We start from the raw sequence: 16806 nt of genomic DNA, 5'->3' as shown, positions 1-16806 counted from the left end.
GAAAGGAGTTTTATCCACATAAGAAGCATCCCTGGCATTTCTTTTCTATAAAGCCAAAGATCTTCCTCCTCGGGCTTGGCCCGGCCATCTTTCTGAGGCATCCTTGCCAGGCCAGGAAGGCCTCATAGCGGGTCTTCTCTCCTAGGCCACCAGCAGTGTGCAGACAGCTGTGGGCTGGAGTCGCTCAGGTGAAGGGCTGAGGCCTGGGGCTTGAAGCTGGCATGCAGGACAACGCAGGGCTCTGCCTTTTCAGGAGGATGCCCAGACATGCCGTGTTCTTGGCTTCGGTTGCCCTTGACAGCTGGTGCCAGCCATGCATCCCTCCTGACCTCCAGGCCCTCAGCCCTTTCCTGAACTGACAAGAGTCTCCAAGAGGGCCCCGTGGGCACTGGCACACCTGCAGGTCTCCAGCTCCTCTCTCACCAGCCACCAGCGGGTCTTTTCCAGCACAAGCTAACCCTCCAAGGCACCTCATTTACCCCTTCTGGCATCTCAGCACACTCCTGGCTGCTGCCCCTCTGCCATCCACCAGACCTTGCCCACCTGTGTGAACCACGGCCACATGTGTGCAGGGTTTTTGCTCCCAGCCCAGGACTTTGCCTGCCCAGCTCCTGTGCACACTTTAGGTCCCAAAGATAGACACATCATTTCCTCTGGGGAGCCTTCCCTGAGCACCTGTAAGACAGGGATATTTGCAGCAGTCAGCTCGTAGGGTTGTTACAGGACTCAGGGAAATGATGCATATGAGGCCTCTAGGAGGCAGCCGAGCCTAGCATCAGTGAGACCTAGTGAATGCTCATCATTATGGTTATTCTGATTTTTGCCATATCACTCGCCACAGTATACCCCAATTGCCTGTTTACTCAGCTGCCTCCCTGCCAGGCCATGAGCTTCTCAAGAGTTAGCATCCTGTCTTACTCTCCTGTCTCTCTACCTAGCACCTGGCCAGGCATGTGGCAAGCTCTCTTCGAGGCTCCACTGAATGAATTGGGAGTCAGCACATAGATCAGTGGTTGCCAAAAATGAGGAGAAATGGCAGCAGGGGTGGGGGGAAATGGAGGGTGACATTGAAGGAGTGTGGGGTTTCTTGGAAGGTAATGAAAATATTTGGGCTGGGCACAATGGCTCATGCCTGTAATCCCAGCACTTTGGGAGGCTGAGGCAGGCAGATCTTCTTAGCTCAGGAGTTTGAGACCAGCCTGGTTAACATGGCGAAACCCTGTCTCTACTAAAAATACAAAAATTAGCTGGATGTGGTAGTGTCAGAACCAGTTTCAAATGAGAATGGCTTGCCTTCTTGAGCCCCACTTTCTTCACCTGTTAGAGAGAAAATATGGGGTTTACAAGTGCGCAACGCCTGACATCTGCCAGAAATGCAGCCAATGTCAAGTCCCTTCCCTGCTCAGAGGGCTGTGTTGGAAATTAAAATGCCCCTTCTCAGTAAGGCCTCCCTGAGCACCCAATCAGAAATGTCATGCCCTCCCCCTTTCTCCTTACTGCGGATCCCTGTCTAACATTTGACTTCTTTATCTGGCTCATTCTGTCTCCCTCAGCGAAGGGCTACGCCATGAGGCAGGGAAGTTGTGTCCGGAGGGCTCACTAACGTATCTGTGGTGCCTACACCAGTGCTTGGGACGTGAATCTCTGTTGAGTGCATGGACTGGCAGTGCTTTAGCTCTTAAGCTGTTGTGTTATCAGAATCCATTTCTTCCACACCTCTGAAGCCAGAATGATGCACATGGAGAGGGTGTAAAGCTCTTGAAAAGCGCAGCCCAAGCAGCAAACAGCCCAGGCTGAGGCTCTGGGGACAACAGGAGACAAAGGAATGCTTGATGACTTCATAGTGGGATGCATGAGGAATGAACATAGGCAAGAGCTGCTAGGTAGTAAGAGGAGAGTCTTGGGCAGCCCTCAGATAGAATATTGTTCCTCCTCCTCTCTCCACCTTACCCCAGGTACAAGAGATGAATCCCGTTCCCTCATAAGCCAGCTGATTCCATGACACCACAGTCCATGCAGTCCCCAAAATGCATCCCAACTGCCTTCCTCATGCTCAGCTTCCAGGCTCCTCGTTTCCTTGGCTTATTCACCCTGCGCCAGTTTCCAGTATGGCCCAGTCTCCGTGATCAGCACAGTCAGCGTGGGATTCTCCATTCAAGCTCTGATCTTGATTTAATATTCACCCTCTAGCTTCAGGCACTCAACACTTGGGTCAGAGGCACCCTGCACTGTGAGCCCTTTCCGGGGCAGAGTGGAACAGAACATGGGTTTAAGGTCAGGTGGTTCTGGGTTCTGATTGAGTCCTTGAATAACAAACTAGCTGCATGATCTTGGTCAATTTACCTGACCTCAGTTTTCCTATTTGTGAGATATAAAGATAAATATTGCAAAATTGTTGTCAGCAGTGATTCTCAAAGTCTGGTCTTTGGAACGTCAATCCTATGAGATGGAAAAGGGTTTTATTGTCAAGTGAGTTTGGCAAATGCTGAGTATCTGTCCTCATCTTGAGAATTCTCAAATAACAAAAGAATAGGTTCCACTTTCATTAACACAGCCTTTTCCAAGCAACAGAACTGTTTTTGCAAGGAATACCTGTCAGCATCCTGCAGGACCAGTGTTCTGTGTAACCCACCGTGGGGACAGCTGCTTGGAAAGGTTGGAAATGCACAACACCAGGCCCTCGGCACGGCTCTGGCCCATGCATCATGTACACCAGCAAGCATGAAGCCCCTGTTGCGTTTCTTCCTAATGTCAGGGATGTTTAGTCAAACCTTTCCTACCTCTGCTACACACAAGCATTTTAGGCTGTTGAGACAAGTAATTTTGCAGAATCTTTTCATTGAGCCCTTTTTGTGAAAGGGAAATAACACAAACTGAAGTTAATGACATCTGTACTTTTTTTTTTTGAGATAGAGCCTTGTTCTGTCACCCAGGCTGGAGTGTGGTAGTGACATCTTGGCTGACTGAAACCACTGCCTCCTGGGTTCAAGTAATTCTCCTGCCTTAGCCTCCCAAGTAGCTGGGACTGCAGGTGCGCATCACCATGCCCAGCTTTTATATTTTCTTTTCTTTTTTTTGAGACGGAGTTTCGTTCTTGTTACCCAGGCTGGAGTGCAGTGGCGCGATCTCGGCTCACCGCAACCTCCACCTCCTGGGTTCAGGCAATTCTCCTGCCTCAGCCTCCTGAGTCGCTGGGATTACAGGCACGCGCCACCATGCCCAGCTAATTTTTTGTCTTTTTAGTAGAGACGGGGTTTCACCATGTTGACCAGGATGGTCTCGATCTCTTGACCTTGCGATCCACCCACCTCGGCCTCCCAAAGTGCTGGGATTACAGGCGTGAGCCACCGCGCCCAGCCCAGCTTTTATATTTTCTTAGTAAAGATAGGGTTTCACCATGTTGGCCAGGCTGATCTTGAACTCCTTACATCAAGTGATCCACCCACCTCGGCCTCCCAAAGTGCTGAAATTACAGCCGTGAGCCACCATGACTGGCCCACATCTGTACGTTTAAAGCTAAAATATGAGCACTCATGAGCCTAGCTATGAAGAGCAGCCAGCCACTCTTGGATTTCTGGGAAGTGACTACTCAGACCTGCATGGCAAAGTTGGGTGACTTGCCCAAAGTAGCAGAGTCTGAGCTCTTTCTAGTGACACCACCACCCTACACACACAAATTAGGGTATGTCCGATCATGTAGGTTCAGGGGTTGTGAATACCTTCATGTCCCATCGTTCTTAAAAAAAAAAAAAAAAGTCTAGAGGCCAGGTGTGGTGGCTCACGGCTGTAATCCCAGCACTTTAGAAGGCTGAGGCGGGCGGATCACGACGTCAGGAGTTCGAGACCATCCTGACCAACATGGTGAAACCCCGTCTCTACCAAAAATACAAAGAAATTAGCTGGGTGTGGTGGCATGTGCCTGTAATCCCAGCTACTTGGGAGACTGAGGCAGGAGACTCGCTTGAACCCAGGAGGCAGAGGTTATGGTGAGCCAAGATCGCACCACTGCACACCAGCCTGGGAGACAAAGTGAGACTGTCTCAAAAACAAACAAAAAAAAAAAGTCTAGCAACATGTATCCGAAAAGCCTTAAAAATATTTTCATTTGGGAACGCCACTTCTGAAATTACTGTAAGGAAACCATCTAAAATAAGGAGATGTGCATAAAGATACTCAGGCCAGATGCATGGATCACACCTGTAATTCCAGTGCTTTGGGAGGATGAGGCAAGAAGATTGCTTGAGCCCAGGTGTTCGAGGCTGCAGTGAGCTGTGATCACATCACTGCACTCCAGCCTGGGCAATAGAGTGAGACTCTGTCTGTTAAACAAAAATATATTCATCACAACATAATAACAGACAGAACCAGAAACAACCCAACAGTTGGAGAATAGTTAAATGTCCAACAGCTAAGGAATGATTAAATCCATTATGAGGCTCTTTAAATATCTTACAGCCATTTAGAATGATGTTTATAAAGAATTTTGAATAATATGGAACATCCTTACAAGGTTAAGGAAATAAAACGGGCCACAAAAATAAAATATATGTACTATAATAGCTATGTTGATGCACAGAGAGAAAAAAAATTACCAATATATTAGGAGTGGTTATTTGTGAGTGGTGAGAGATGATGAAAGATTTTTCATTCTATTCTGTTTTTTTTTTTTTTTTTTTTTTTTTAAAGAATAAGTTTTGCTCTATCGCCCAGGCTGGAGTGCAGTGGCACAATCTCTGCTCACTGCAATCTCTGCCTCCTGGTTTCAAGCGATTCTCCTGCCTCAGCCTCCCGAGTAGCTGGGATTACAGGCATGCGCCACCATGCATGGCTAATTTTGTATTTTTAGTAAAGACAGTGTTCACTATGTTGGTCAGGCTGGTCTCGAACTCCCGACCTCAGGTGATCTGCCCACCTCAGTCTCCCAAAGTGCTGAGATTACAGGCGTGAGCCACTGCGCCTGGCTCTATTCTATATACTTTTCTTTATTTTCTCTTTTTATTCTACATATTTTTCTGTATTTCCAGGTTTTATACAATAGCGATCAAGAAAAGGTAATTATTTATTTAAAAAGAAAAAAAAGCCCATGAGTTATCAGAACCCAGTAGATCTAAGTGGCATTACAAACACTATTGTGTTCAGAGGTATCTTCCCTGTCTAAGCAGTGCCAGGTTAGGGAACACTGCCCGTCAATGTTTCCCAAACACCAGGAACCATCTGTCCCATAGTGTCATATCTGTGTAGAACCTACACCATTACTTAATATTTTTATAGAAATCAACAGTTTTTTTAAATTTGAACACCTGTATTTCAAGAAAAATTGTAAATCACTGTAAACAGAAAAATAATGTCACATGCCATTAATGGGAAATAATCACAAAAAGAAATGCAATAAAACAAAACAATATCATTAAATACTAAACTGGTAAACCTGAGCTTGAGACCTCTTTTTGCTCTGTTTAACAAAAGCAGGGCCTGAGGGAGAGTATTTTCAGGGAGGAGGAACAGATTTACAAGGGCTTGAGAGTAAGCCTAGCCTAGCAACAGACTCCTCAACGGATTCAGGAAGATTGGAAGACAATGAAAATTATTTTCTCACTAGACATTTTGATTTGTTTTTAATGATTTGCCCACCTACCACCTGAACTGCCTAGGATACAACACCTGGGGAAAGTGCCGTGCAGTGTTCCCAGCACCAGTGGGTCTCCCAGGGTCTGCCAGTCACTTACCCAGCTGCTTTCAAACTCAAGAACAGGTGTTTGTACCATCAATGCCTTTCCACCCCTCTTACCATTCCAAAGTCCTGTCTTTGTTCAAGACCATGGTATTTGCATGCAGTATTTTTAATGTCTTCATCATTTATTTGCAAATTATGCTTCAGGGCTTGTGAAACCATAAACTTGCCAATGCTGTGCCAGTCCTGAGTCTGAAACAGGCCAGGCAAGTCGAAGGGGGCACAAACATGCCACCTATGCAGGGAAATGGTGGAAGCCAGATTCGAGCTCAGTGAACTTAAATGTCACTCATTACGCAGAGGAGGACGCTGAGGGCCGAAGGAGGGAGGCACTGATGAAGAGTGACAGAGCTGGGTTAGGATCCAGTCCCCAGCTAAGTCATCTTTCCTCCACACTCCATCTGAAATTTGCTCAGAACCAAAGATCACTGGCCGTTTCTAGTTTGAAAGGTTCGCCTGCTTTGGAATGCCCTTCTAGCCACAGGATCAGAAACTATTAATAACATCAGAGGCCAGGCTGGCTCAACTCTGTAATCCCAGCACTTTGGGAGGCCAAGGAGGGTGGATCGCTTGAAGCCAGGAGTTTGAGACCAGCCTGGCCAACATAGTGAAACCCCGTCTCTACTAAAAATACAAATATTAGCCAGGTGAGGTGACAAGTGCCTGTAGTCCCAGCTACTCAGGAGGCTGAGGCAGGAGAGTCACTTGAACCTGGGAGGCGGAGGCTGCAGTGAGCTGAGATGGTGCCACTGCACTCCAGCCTGGGCAACAGAGCAAGACCCTGTCTCAAATAAGTAGAAAATAACATCAGAGGCCAATATAAAGAAGAGAAGGAATCCTCCTGCAAGTGTTTCTCTTTGCGTCCCTGAAATATCAGTGACCTCTCTTCTACTGGGAGCCTGTGGAAGAAACATGGACCCATGACCTTCGGTGGGAGAGACCTCGTATGGCACATTCTACCATATACAGAGCCTCTCTATCTCCTAGTCCTCCTGTCCAGCTGCCTCATTTTATAGAAGTGAGTTGGTCCCAGAGAAGAAAGGTGACTTGCTTCAGATCACCCAGCTAGTAGGTGGCAGTGTTAGGCTTAGAATGCAGTTCTTCTGGATCCAAGTCTATTGCTTATTTAAAAAAAAAAAATTCTCAATAAAATTCACTTTTCAGGCCAGACACAGTGGCTCATGCCTGTAATCTCAACACATTGGGTGGTCAAGGCAGGCAGATCACTTGAGCCCAGTAGTTTGAGACCAACTTGAGCAACATGGTGAAAACCCACCTCTACAAAATATACACAAATTAGCCAGGTGTGATGGTGCACACCTGTGGTCCCAGCTACTCAGGAGGCTGATGAGAGGATCACTTGAGCCCAGGAAGTCAAGGCTGCAGTGAGCCATACTCACACTGCTGCATTCCAGCCTGGGTAACAGAGACCCTGCCTCAAAAAATTGAAAATTTACTTTTCAATCCCACAATTACTCTTCTCCATCACTTCCTTGCATATCCTCAACTCTCTCTTCCTTCACTTCACGCTACTTTGCCAAAACCACAACCCTGGTTAAATCCAACTCCGCTTATTTGGCACCTGACCCTGTGTAGCTGAACAAAATTTGTGAAGAAAGCACAACCATACCAGCTGCTCTCACATTTACATTCACATTTAATGATGCCAGGCAGTCATACTACACATTCTCAGTCAAGAGATATTGGCACATCCCACTTAATAATTGTTGAATGAATGAGTCAAATACATGAATTTTAGTTAGGGTCCCGTTAATGCTGTAGTTCTGCTTGTCCAACTTTTAACATTTCACAGAACGAATTTTGAAACCAGGCTGTGGTGTGTGTTCAGGCTGAAATAGTAACATTGTCATCTTTGTTTGGAAGCTGTCTGAAAGGCGTTTGCCTGGGGTGGTTCAACCTGTCAGCGAAGGAGGCTCTTCATTTAAATTGTTGTCGGAGCCAGGGCTTGACCTGAGAACCTCAGGACTTTTCTTCCTCGGGAAAGAGCCTTTTGAAGCATGTCTAGCGGTCGGTCCAAAGCTCAGGAGCTGCAACTCAACTTATAAAGGCTTTTTTGTAGCATTACTTGCATAAGTAAATAGTTGGCTTCCTATTTCAAGGAAAGATGTGTTTGTTCTCAAAGTTGTCTCCTGGCACCCACTAGGGATGCTGGAAAACACACCTCTGCCCTCCTGATGTTGTTTTGAAATAGCCGGCGCAGTTTGGATTCTTTGACCACAAGAACAATTGTACACCGCGGCTGAAATACAAGCCACACTGCTTCGTCCGCTCCGGTTTGAATCCCATCTGTCCCCTACCTTGTCATAAAGCTTACTAAGAACCTGACCTCCTTTTCACTCATTGTAGGTGCCCATGCCAATGATACGCATTATTTGTTTTTCATTGATGTCAGCAGTGCTAATGATTAAGTGAAACACTCCACCCCATTCAAATGTCTTGCTTTCACCTGCTGATCCCATTGTGAAGAAAGGTGCAGCGTGCCTTCCAGTATTTCTCCCAGAACTGATCGCTACAGTGCAAATAAGGTGAAACAGTGGAAAGTCAGCCCTGTTGATGTGAATCATGCCCCCCCAACCAGCGCCCCAAATGTCAGCCTTCTCCCCACTCCCTTGGAAAGACCCAGAACAGATATTTCACCACTAAGTGGTACCAGACAAAAACGGAAGGTATAAGCAAAGCAGACATAAGCAATTTTCAAGGTAGGTACTTCAGTTGCACACTCTTTATGTATGTAACTGACAACCCAATCTAATTTTTTTTTTTTTTTTTTTTTTGAGATGGAGTCTCACTCTGTCACCCAGCCTGGAGTGCAGTGGCATTATCTTGGCTCACTGCAGCCTCCGCCTCCAAGGTTCTCCTGCCTCAGCCTCCCAAGTAGCTGGGACTACAGGAGCATGCCACCACACCTGGCTAATTTTTGTATTTTTAGTAGAGATGGGGTTTCACTATTTAGCCAGGCTCGTCTCGAACTCCTGACCTCATGATCTACCTACCTCGGCCTCCCAAAGTGCTGGGATTACAGGCATGAGCCACCATGCCAGGCATGAATTTTTTTTTTTTTTTTTTTTTTTTTTTTTTTTTAATGATGCAGAATTCTAGCTCCTGTTAGGGGCAAGCAAGAACGCTATTACCCTAAGGTCTGGGTTGCCTCTAACAAGAAAACACCAAAACAGTGAAGGATAATTGCCAATTGTTGGCTCAAAAAAAGAACAATAAAAGGCAATCCCCCACTCCGCCCTCAGCCCCTACTCTTGCCCCCTTATACTCAATCTCTCCATGAGATTTAAAAAAGAAAAGCCCAGGAAATTCCAAGCATGAATGCCTCCCCAGATAAGACAGAAATGGAAGAAATCCAAACTTTGAAAAGTAAGCATTTTGATCTTCATGCAAACATGGAGTTAATCTGGGGACAGCCAGGCACAATTACACAGATGAATTCATTGTGTGAAATGGTCGCTGAGTGTAGAGAATGTCCGTGCCCGTTCAGAGTCCAAGCTCTGTAGGGGTCATACCTGAATCTGCTGAGCTGAGCACATGGAAACCCCGGTGTGCATTCAGCTTTGACCATTCTTTTTAATTTATTTCAGAGTGGCTCACTGGGGTGGCTTCAGGAAATACAAATAAGTGTCTGCTGTAGTGTTGGAAAACATGCTGGGTTTTGATTTGTGTTCAACTGAAAATAGCGATAAAAATCTTTGGGCCTCTATTTACATGTGTTAAAGTTGTTCTTCAGATAATGGTATGTTTTTAGACTCTTTTACCCTTCAAATCAGCTTTAATTCATTGGGAAAGGAAGCCCTCTGGAGTGACGCAGCCTTAGACTGGGCATGATGGCAGCTGGGTGCTCGCTCTGGTTGTGTCGAATTCCCCAGGGGTTCTGGGGTACATCATTCCTTGACTCTGGGTCTCCACATCTGTCAACCGAGAAGTCCCAGAACTGGCAGCTACAGTGCAAGTGAGGTGAAACAGTGGAACGTCAGCCCTGTTGATCTGAATCATGCCCCCGCACCCTTCCAACACCCCAGATGGTGGACTTCTCCCCACTCGGATGTGGTTGTCCTTGGAAAGACCCAGAACAGATATTTCACTACCAAGTGGTACTAGACAAAACCAGAAGGCATTAGCAAAGCAGAAGTATGTGCTGGACTAATTCTGTGATCCGGTTCTCTAGTTCTGAGGCTCCAACTCAGTGGAGTTTGGAAATACCACTCCATCTTCAAGCTTTTGTTTTACACAAATGGGAAGTATTTTTACAACGTAAACTGCTTGTGACTCTACAGCCTAATGGACTAACCAGACCCATGGACTCAGGGCCACAGCAGGAAAGGACTCAAGTCTTTTTGTTTTAAACACCCATCCCTGTTCCAAACAAGGGAAATTCTAAACTATTCAAGTATCACAGGCCACGAAGAATGTGTGAAACTCAGCATTGCAAAGGAACTGCATTTTCTCAATGTTTATAAAATATTTGCACTGAAAGAATCCTTAGCAAGCACGTAAGTCCCGAAAGGTTAAGCAGCTTGCCCAGGAGCACACAGGCAGCAGGGAGGGTATCAGGACCAAAATGCAGGCCTCCTGGCTCCCAGCGGGTTCAGGCTCCAGCATGTGCCCTTCATAGTTAGGAAAGTTCACCTTTTGAATTTGCCTTTTCATATCCACCTGCACCCTTAACAAACAGGGAATGGAAATGTTGAGTTCTGCATGTTGGAGTTAGATCATCTTGCAGTTCATTAGAGAAATCAGTATTGATGAAAAATGCACAGTTGCCTAGTCTGTAGGACAGTTTCACAAAAGGTGATGGTCTTCATTTGACGCTTCCCCTGTTTTGTCACTAGAAGCGTAGCAGCCAGGAGGCAAAGGAAGGAAAGAGGCCCTGGTCTCCTCCGGAACCATGTTACTGACAGAACAAGGAACAGCTTCAGCTGGAGATGTCTATGCTGACTTTGTGGTGTGGATCAGAAAGGGTCCTGGCTTGCTGATGGAGCTCGGGCCAATGGAAAACAGGGCGGTCTTAGAGTTAAAAACAAACAACCCTGGGTGTGGTCTCAGAATATCCTCTGACCTCACAGCTTTGGAAAAGGGACTCCCATTTCCAGCATTCTCAAATAGTCAAGCCACCAACACACATGTCTCCCAAAGTCAGAGCTTACAGGCAAGGCACCACACTTCTATTCCATGCACATGAATTCAGGGGTTGTGTCTGCTCTAGGTCCTCTGGGGAGGGAGGAAAGGGGGAGTCAGCTGAAACTGATAGAAATTAACAGTTTAAGAGAAGCTAGCCTGGCACTGCGCGAGGTGAAGTGGGGGGAATGGCCCAGAACCAGTGGAGCTGAGTTTCACTGCATTTGGGCTGTGTGAACTTGGGCAGGAAATTCACCCTGTTTCCTCATCTGTGAGATAAAGAGAGACATACCTCCTGAAAGTATTAAAGGAGAAGACAGTCTCTCAAGAGATGCTGCCATTTCCTGAGCACCCATGGGCTCATTTTATCCTCACAACTGAAAATGCTTTTTCAGATGTCTGACATGGAAAGCTATGGCACCTAAAAGAGGATGTCACTTTGACAACCAATCCTCCCCCAACCCAAAGCCAATTATCATCATCACTGGTGAAACTGTGATACAGCCTGTGATTCACTTATGTACTTGTCTGTGTCCATAAGATCAGCTTCTGTCTTCTGCGTCTATCATTCCCAGTTCTCACTCTGTTCCTAGTGTCATCTCTTACAGATGATGTTTGTCCCTAACCCCACTTAAGTAGGGAAGCAGCTTTCCGTATCTGGAAGGAGATGGACCACACTGGGCTTGTGGAGACACCATGACTTCTGGTCCTAGATGGTGTCCCCTTCTCATCATTCCCACACAGTCACTCTTTGAGCTTACACCATCCTCATAGTGGACCCTGTTGGCACCACTCTGTGGGGGAATAGCGGCCCACAAGGTTCAGGTGCAGAAGCAAGCACCTGTCAGGTGTGGTCCTGGCTCTGCCACTCACTGTGGGACCTAAGTGAATCCACTTCCCCTCTCTGAGCCTCAGTTTCCCCAAGGGTAAAAACAAGAATCTAGATGGTGTACTTCTCAAGGGCCACTCCAGCTCAGATCCTCTGACTTGCTTAGTGTGTGATGAGGGTTATCTTCTCCCAGAAAAGGCTTCTTTTTTCTAAAACTAAGTATGGCAAGGACCTCTCTACCCTTTCTAGGTATTTCAGACTTTCTTTAAAAAGATTTATTTTGGCAGGGCAAAGTGGCTCTTGCCTGTAATCCCAGCACTTTGGGAGGCTGAGGTGGGTGGATCACAGAACAGGAATTCAAGACCAGCCTGGCCAATGTGGTGAAAACTCATCTCTACTAAACATACAAAAAAAAAAAAAAAAAAACTAGCTGGGCATGGTGGCGTGTGCCTACAATCTCAGCTACTTGGGAGGCTGAGGCAGGAGAATCACTTGAACCTGGAAAGCAGAGGTTGCAGTGAGCTGAGATCACACCATTGCACTCCAGCCTGGACAACAGGACGGGACTCTGTTCCGAAAAAAAAAAAAAAAAAAAAAGAGTTTATTTTACCAGGCTTTCTGAGGTCCACTGCCACTCAGAGGCCAAAATTCTCCCAATGTCAGTGGCTAGAAGAAAATCAGATCAAAAAGCATCCCTGCGCCTTATCTGAACCCAATTTCTGCTTTGAACCATTTGCCAAGTCTAGGGCTTATCAGCCAGAGTGTGTATGAATTACCATATGAAAGGACTCTCTCGGATCATATTTAAAAGAATCATTTAATTTAGATAAGAAAAACACCCAGTCCTTCAGAAAATACACATAAATTCTTCTCTAAATGTCCAAACAGATTTATGCCCATAGAAGATGTAATTATCTCCTTCTGAGATAAGGGAATCTTCTAGCTGTGAGGGTGAGCCAAGAAGCCAGAACTTTTTGCTTAAGAGGAGACTGAAGCAGGGCCACTTCAGAAGGTTGTCCAAGTTGTTCACTGTGCAAGGGCACTGGGCCAAGAGGGGGTGGGAGAGGCATGAGTTGCGGCTTAAATCCAGCCTGAGCTCCACCGGCCAAGTCATGTGTCCAGCGCAAGGTTACATCAGTTCAAATGGAGGTGCACCTTGTGGTAATTTAGTACAGGCTGCCTGTGTATGTTAGCAGGCAGCCCCCAGTGTAGAAAAATGGGTCTTACCTTTGTTAACAAACACATCAGCTCCCAGAGGCTCAGAGCAAGAGCAGATGGCAGAAAAGCAGAAGTGAAGGCTGGGGGGCGGGGCAAGCATGGGGAGAAGCTCCTTTTGGAAACCATCTTGGGCGTCTGTAGAGGAGCGTACACCCTAATGCCTCCCAGCTGGACTAAATGAACACGGTTCTGAGAAGACCCCAGTAAGAGACCGTTTCCAGCCCCTCCCTTCCTTTATTGCCCCTCCACTGGCGCTCTGCTCAGCCTTCCCTGACCTCCCCACCTGCACCAGAGTCCCCATTGCAGGTTGTCTGAGCACCTTTATTTTCCCTTTACAACACTCAAGCTGCACTTTGAATTATGTGGGCGTAGGGAATTTGAGTCACCTCTGTTCCCCCCGATACTAGACTAAAAGCCGTGTGAAGGCAAACCATGTGGGGTTTTGCTCTTGTACCCCCAGGACCCAGTATAGTGTCTGGGGCATGAAGCAGGAACTGTGAATGAATTAAAGCGTGTGGGCCTTGCACTCTGCATCCCTTTTTGCCAGGCCTAGGAGGCTGTCTGGACACAGTGACATGTGTCACCACGAAGTAAGTTCTGTGCCCAGGCCCAGGAGACACAGACCAGAACAGACATATCCAGCCCTGACCAGGCATCCAAAACACATATGAAGACCAATGAAAACAGCTTCCCAAAACTCACCTTAAGAGATTGTGATTCAGGGCTAGGATTTGTGAAGTTAACAAGGTCCCCCAGGTGACACTAATCAGCCTGTTAGAACTGAGAACCCAACAGATACTGTTCCAATAGATACAAAGAAGCACAGGGACCGAAGAGAAGGATCCTGGGAGGCTTTCCAGGGCAAAGGATGTCCCAGCCAGGTCTCGATGGCTGGGAAGGGCATAAACAAAGACAGAGATAGAGACATTTGCACATGGGTGAACAAATGGGGACAGGGCAGCAGGGATGAATCCAAATGACAGGAATCCACTCCTGCGGGAAAACCCAATGAAAGTCACCCACCACTCAACTTGGCTCCCAGAGCCCTTTTAAGCAGGAAGCCCACATTTTGGCAGCCCCCAGAGGAGTTCCTCTGCAACCCCATGTTTCATCCAAGCTTCTATCCGATTTTCAGTCCCATTTCCCTTCTCCTTTTTTTTTTTTTTTTTTTTTTTTTTTAAAAAAGGGTCTTTGTCTTTCACCCAGGCTGGAGTGCAGTGGCACGATCTCAGCTCACTGCAAACTCCACCTCCTGGGTTCAAGCGATTCTCCTGCCGAGTAGCTGGGATTACAGGTGTGCGCCACCACGCCCAGCCAATTTTTGTATTTTTAGTAGAGACAGGGTTTCACCATGTTGGTCAGGCTAGTCTCGAACTCGTGACCTTGTGATCGGCCCACCTTGGCTTCCCAAAGTGCTGGGATTACAGGCATGAACCACCGTGTCCAGCCCTACTTCTCCATCTTTCTCATGTTCTTTCTAGTTAGATTGTGGGCTCACGGGGTCCAGTGGCCATCAGGGAAGTATTGCCAGCGGGTTCTTTGATAAATAGGCCTGACTGAAGAACTCCAAACTGTCCTGGCTGGATATAGGAGATGCTGAAGCTGGCAAAAATAGTAGCCCCTACAGCCAATATCTACAGCCACACATCTCCAGTGTAGCAGAGAAGGGTCATCTTACTTGATATAAAAGCAGTATCTGGAGCATGGAGGTCAGGCCCCAGAGAGGCCTACACATCATGCCACACTTCCATCTTTTTTTTGAGCCCAGAATGAGAAGGCTAACATTGGAAATGACAGGGGATGCCTGTGGAATGGGAGGGCAGATCCTCAAACACCTGCCTGAGCCCTGCCTGAGCTGGAGCAAGAGAATCCACACGCTGGGTGACTCAGGCTGTAGAAATGAGCTCTTACCCCAGGCTCCCATCCATCCTTCCACATCTTTCCATGACTGCCTCTCTCCCTCCTCCTCCAACGGGCCTGGGCTGGTTTGGCGTGCCAGTGCTCTCTTGTAACTGGACTTTTCTAACGGGCCTGCCTGTTGCCTGGACATGTTTTGGACAACAAGTAAATAGGCTGGAGAGAAGAAATGGACGTCCTCAGCACGTGGTCCCTCTCTTTGGACCAGGCGGCCTCTGGGGAACCAGTGTGGATCTGAAGTTCCCAGCCTCTGCACCAAGCTGCAGACCCAGGTGTCTTCTGAGCAATGCCCCACGCCACAGTTCAGTGCCACCCAGCCAAAGCCTGAACTATCTTGTCTGCTATCCAGTTATAAATTAATCTCTTGTCATCAGTGATTAACTTACTCAAGCCACAGGAGCTGCTGAACCAAAACAGCCCCTTGGGGTGAAAGAGCCTCCAGCATGGTGTGGTGTGTAGGTCTGCTTGTGACCCTGGCCACTCTGGCCCTTGCGCTGTGTCAGCAGGGCTCCAGCGATGGCCAGGGCAGGGGTCCGGTTCTGGGCACCGCCACCCTGGAATGTTGACTGCATCCCTCAAAGTGGAGATCCATGCTGCAAACATCTAGGGCTTGTAGGTGTGTGCGTGAGTTTGTCTGCAAGGAAGGTTTTGAAAAGGGGGTTGAGGTGGGCCATGTCCCTAGGGGTACAAATCACCTGAATACAAAGAACCTGAGACTCACAGAGGGGCAGAGGGGAGCCCAACTTTGGAATTCACAGATGCTGAAGGGAGTTGTGGGCCACCTCTTAGAGCATAAGCCGTCACAGCAGGAAGAGGCCTGAAGGTCATTACTTCCAACTTCCTAATTCTACAGAGGCCAAGGAAGAGGGCTTTACCCACCCAAGGCCACACTCTAAAGCCGATGGGGAGGAAAACAACCAATGTCGAGTCTTGCCTGTTTGTCAGATAAAGGCTCATTTAGTCACCACCATGATGATAGGCAACAAACAACTTCCTTAGAAAAACGTTTCCAAGAAATCCTTCTATACACCACTGCTACCATTTAAAGACTTCAAAAGGAAGATTTTTCTAATTTTTTGTCTGAATAACCCTGGTAGATTTGGTCTCCCTTCTTAGTTCAGGGCACTTCACAGCAATTTTTAAACGGTGGTTTTATTTACCTCTAGGGTGTTCCTCCCTCAGAAAACTGTAACCCCAGTCTACCCAGGAGAAAAACATCACACCAACCCGAGTGAGGGATGTTCTACAAAGAAAGCACTGTGGGGCTAAGGAGACACGATGATTAAGTGGAATGTGGCACCCTGGATGGGATCTGGGAATAGGAAAAGGTCATTGGGAAAAATTAGTGGAATGTGAATAAAGTATAGAGTTAACAGTAATGTAACAATGCTGGCTCCTTAGTTGCAACAAATGCACTACAGTAATGTAAGTCTGTGGCCACACCACCCTGAACTTGTCTAGAGTAATGTAAAATGTTAACAGTAGGGGAAACTGGGTATGAGATACACAAACTCTGTACTACCTTTGCATCTTTTCTGTAAATCTTTTTTTTTTTTTTTTTTTAATGAAATGGAGTTTTGTTCTTGTCGTCTAGGCTGGAGTGCAATAGCACAGTCTTGGCTCACTGCAACCTCTGCCTCCCAGGTTCAAGAGATTCTCTTGCCTCAGCCTCCCAAGTAGTTGGCACCACCGCACTCCAACCTTAATGGCAGAATGAGACCCTGTCTCAAAAAGAAAAAAGTAAGTAGAACCTTCGTCAACTGATAAATGGATAACTGTAGTATCTCTATGCAATGGATTCAATGGGATATTTGGCCATAAAAAGAAATTAAGTAGTAATACATGCTATAATGCGGAAGAGCTTGGAGACATTATGCTAAGTTAAAGTAAGTCAGACATAAAGACCACATACTGCATGGTTCCATTTATATGAAATGTCCATGCGGGTAGCCTCTCTGGCCAGGTGCAG

The 16806-nt window shown here is 46.9% G+C and overlaps 1 long non-coding RNA gene across 1 annotated transcript; it reads right to left on the bottom strand.

Moving 5' to 3' along the window:
- Nucleotides 1-9413: 9413 nt before the first annotated feature.
- On the bottom strand, nucleotides 9414-11200 carry LOC116553372. The gene is made up of 2 exons (XR_004269726.1): nucleotides 10903-11200; nucleotides 9414-9696 (listed from the first exon to the last, which is right to left on the bottom strand). It is a non-coding gene; the product is annotated as an uncharacterized LOC116553372 (long non-coding RNA).
- Nucleotides 11201-16806: the final 5606 nt, after the last annotated feature.

The sequence above is a fragment of the Sapajus apella genome, unplaced genomic scaffold, assembly GCF_009761245.1.
Source record: "Sapajus apella isolate SASKATOON/1434 unplaced genomic scaffold, GSC_monkey_1.0 scaffold12, whole genome shotgun sequence".
In the NCBI taxonomy this organism is placed as follows: Eukaryota; Metazoa; Chordata; class Mammalia; order Primates; family Cebidae; genus Sapajus; species Sapajus apella.
This window is presented reverse-complemented; position numbering and strand designations above follow the sequence as displayed.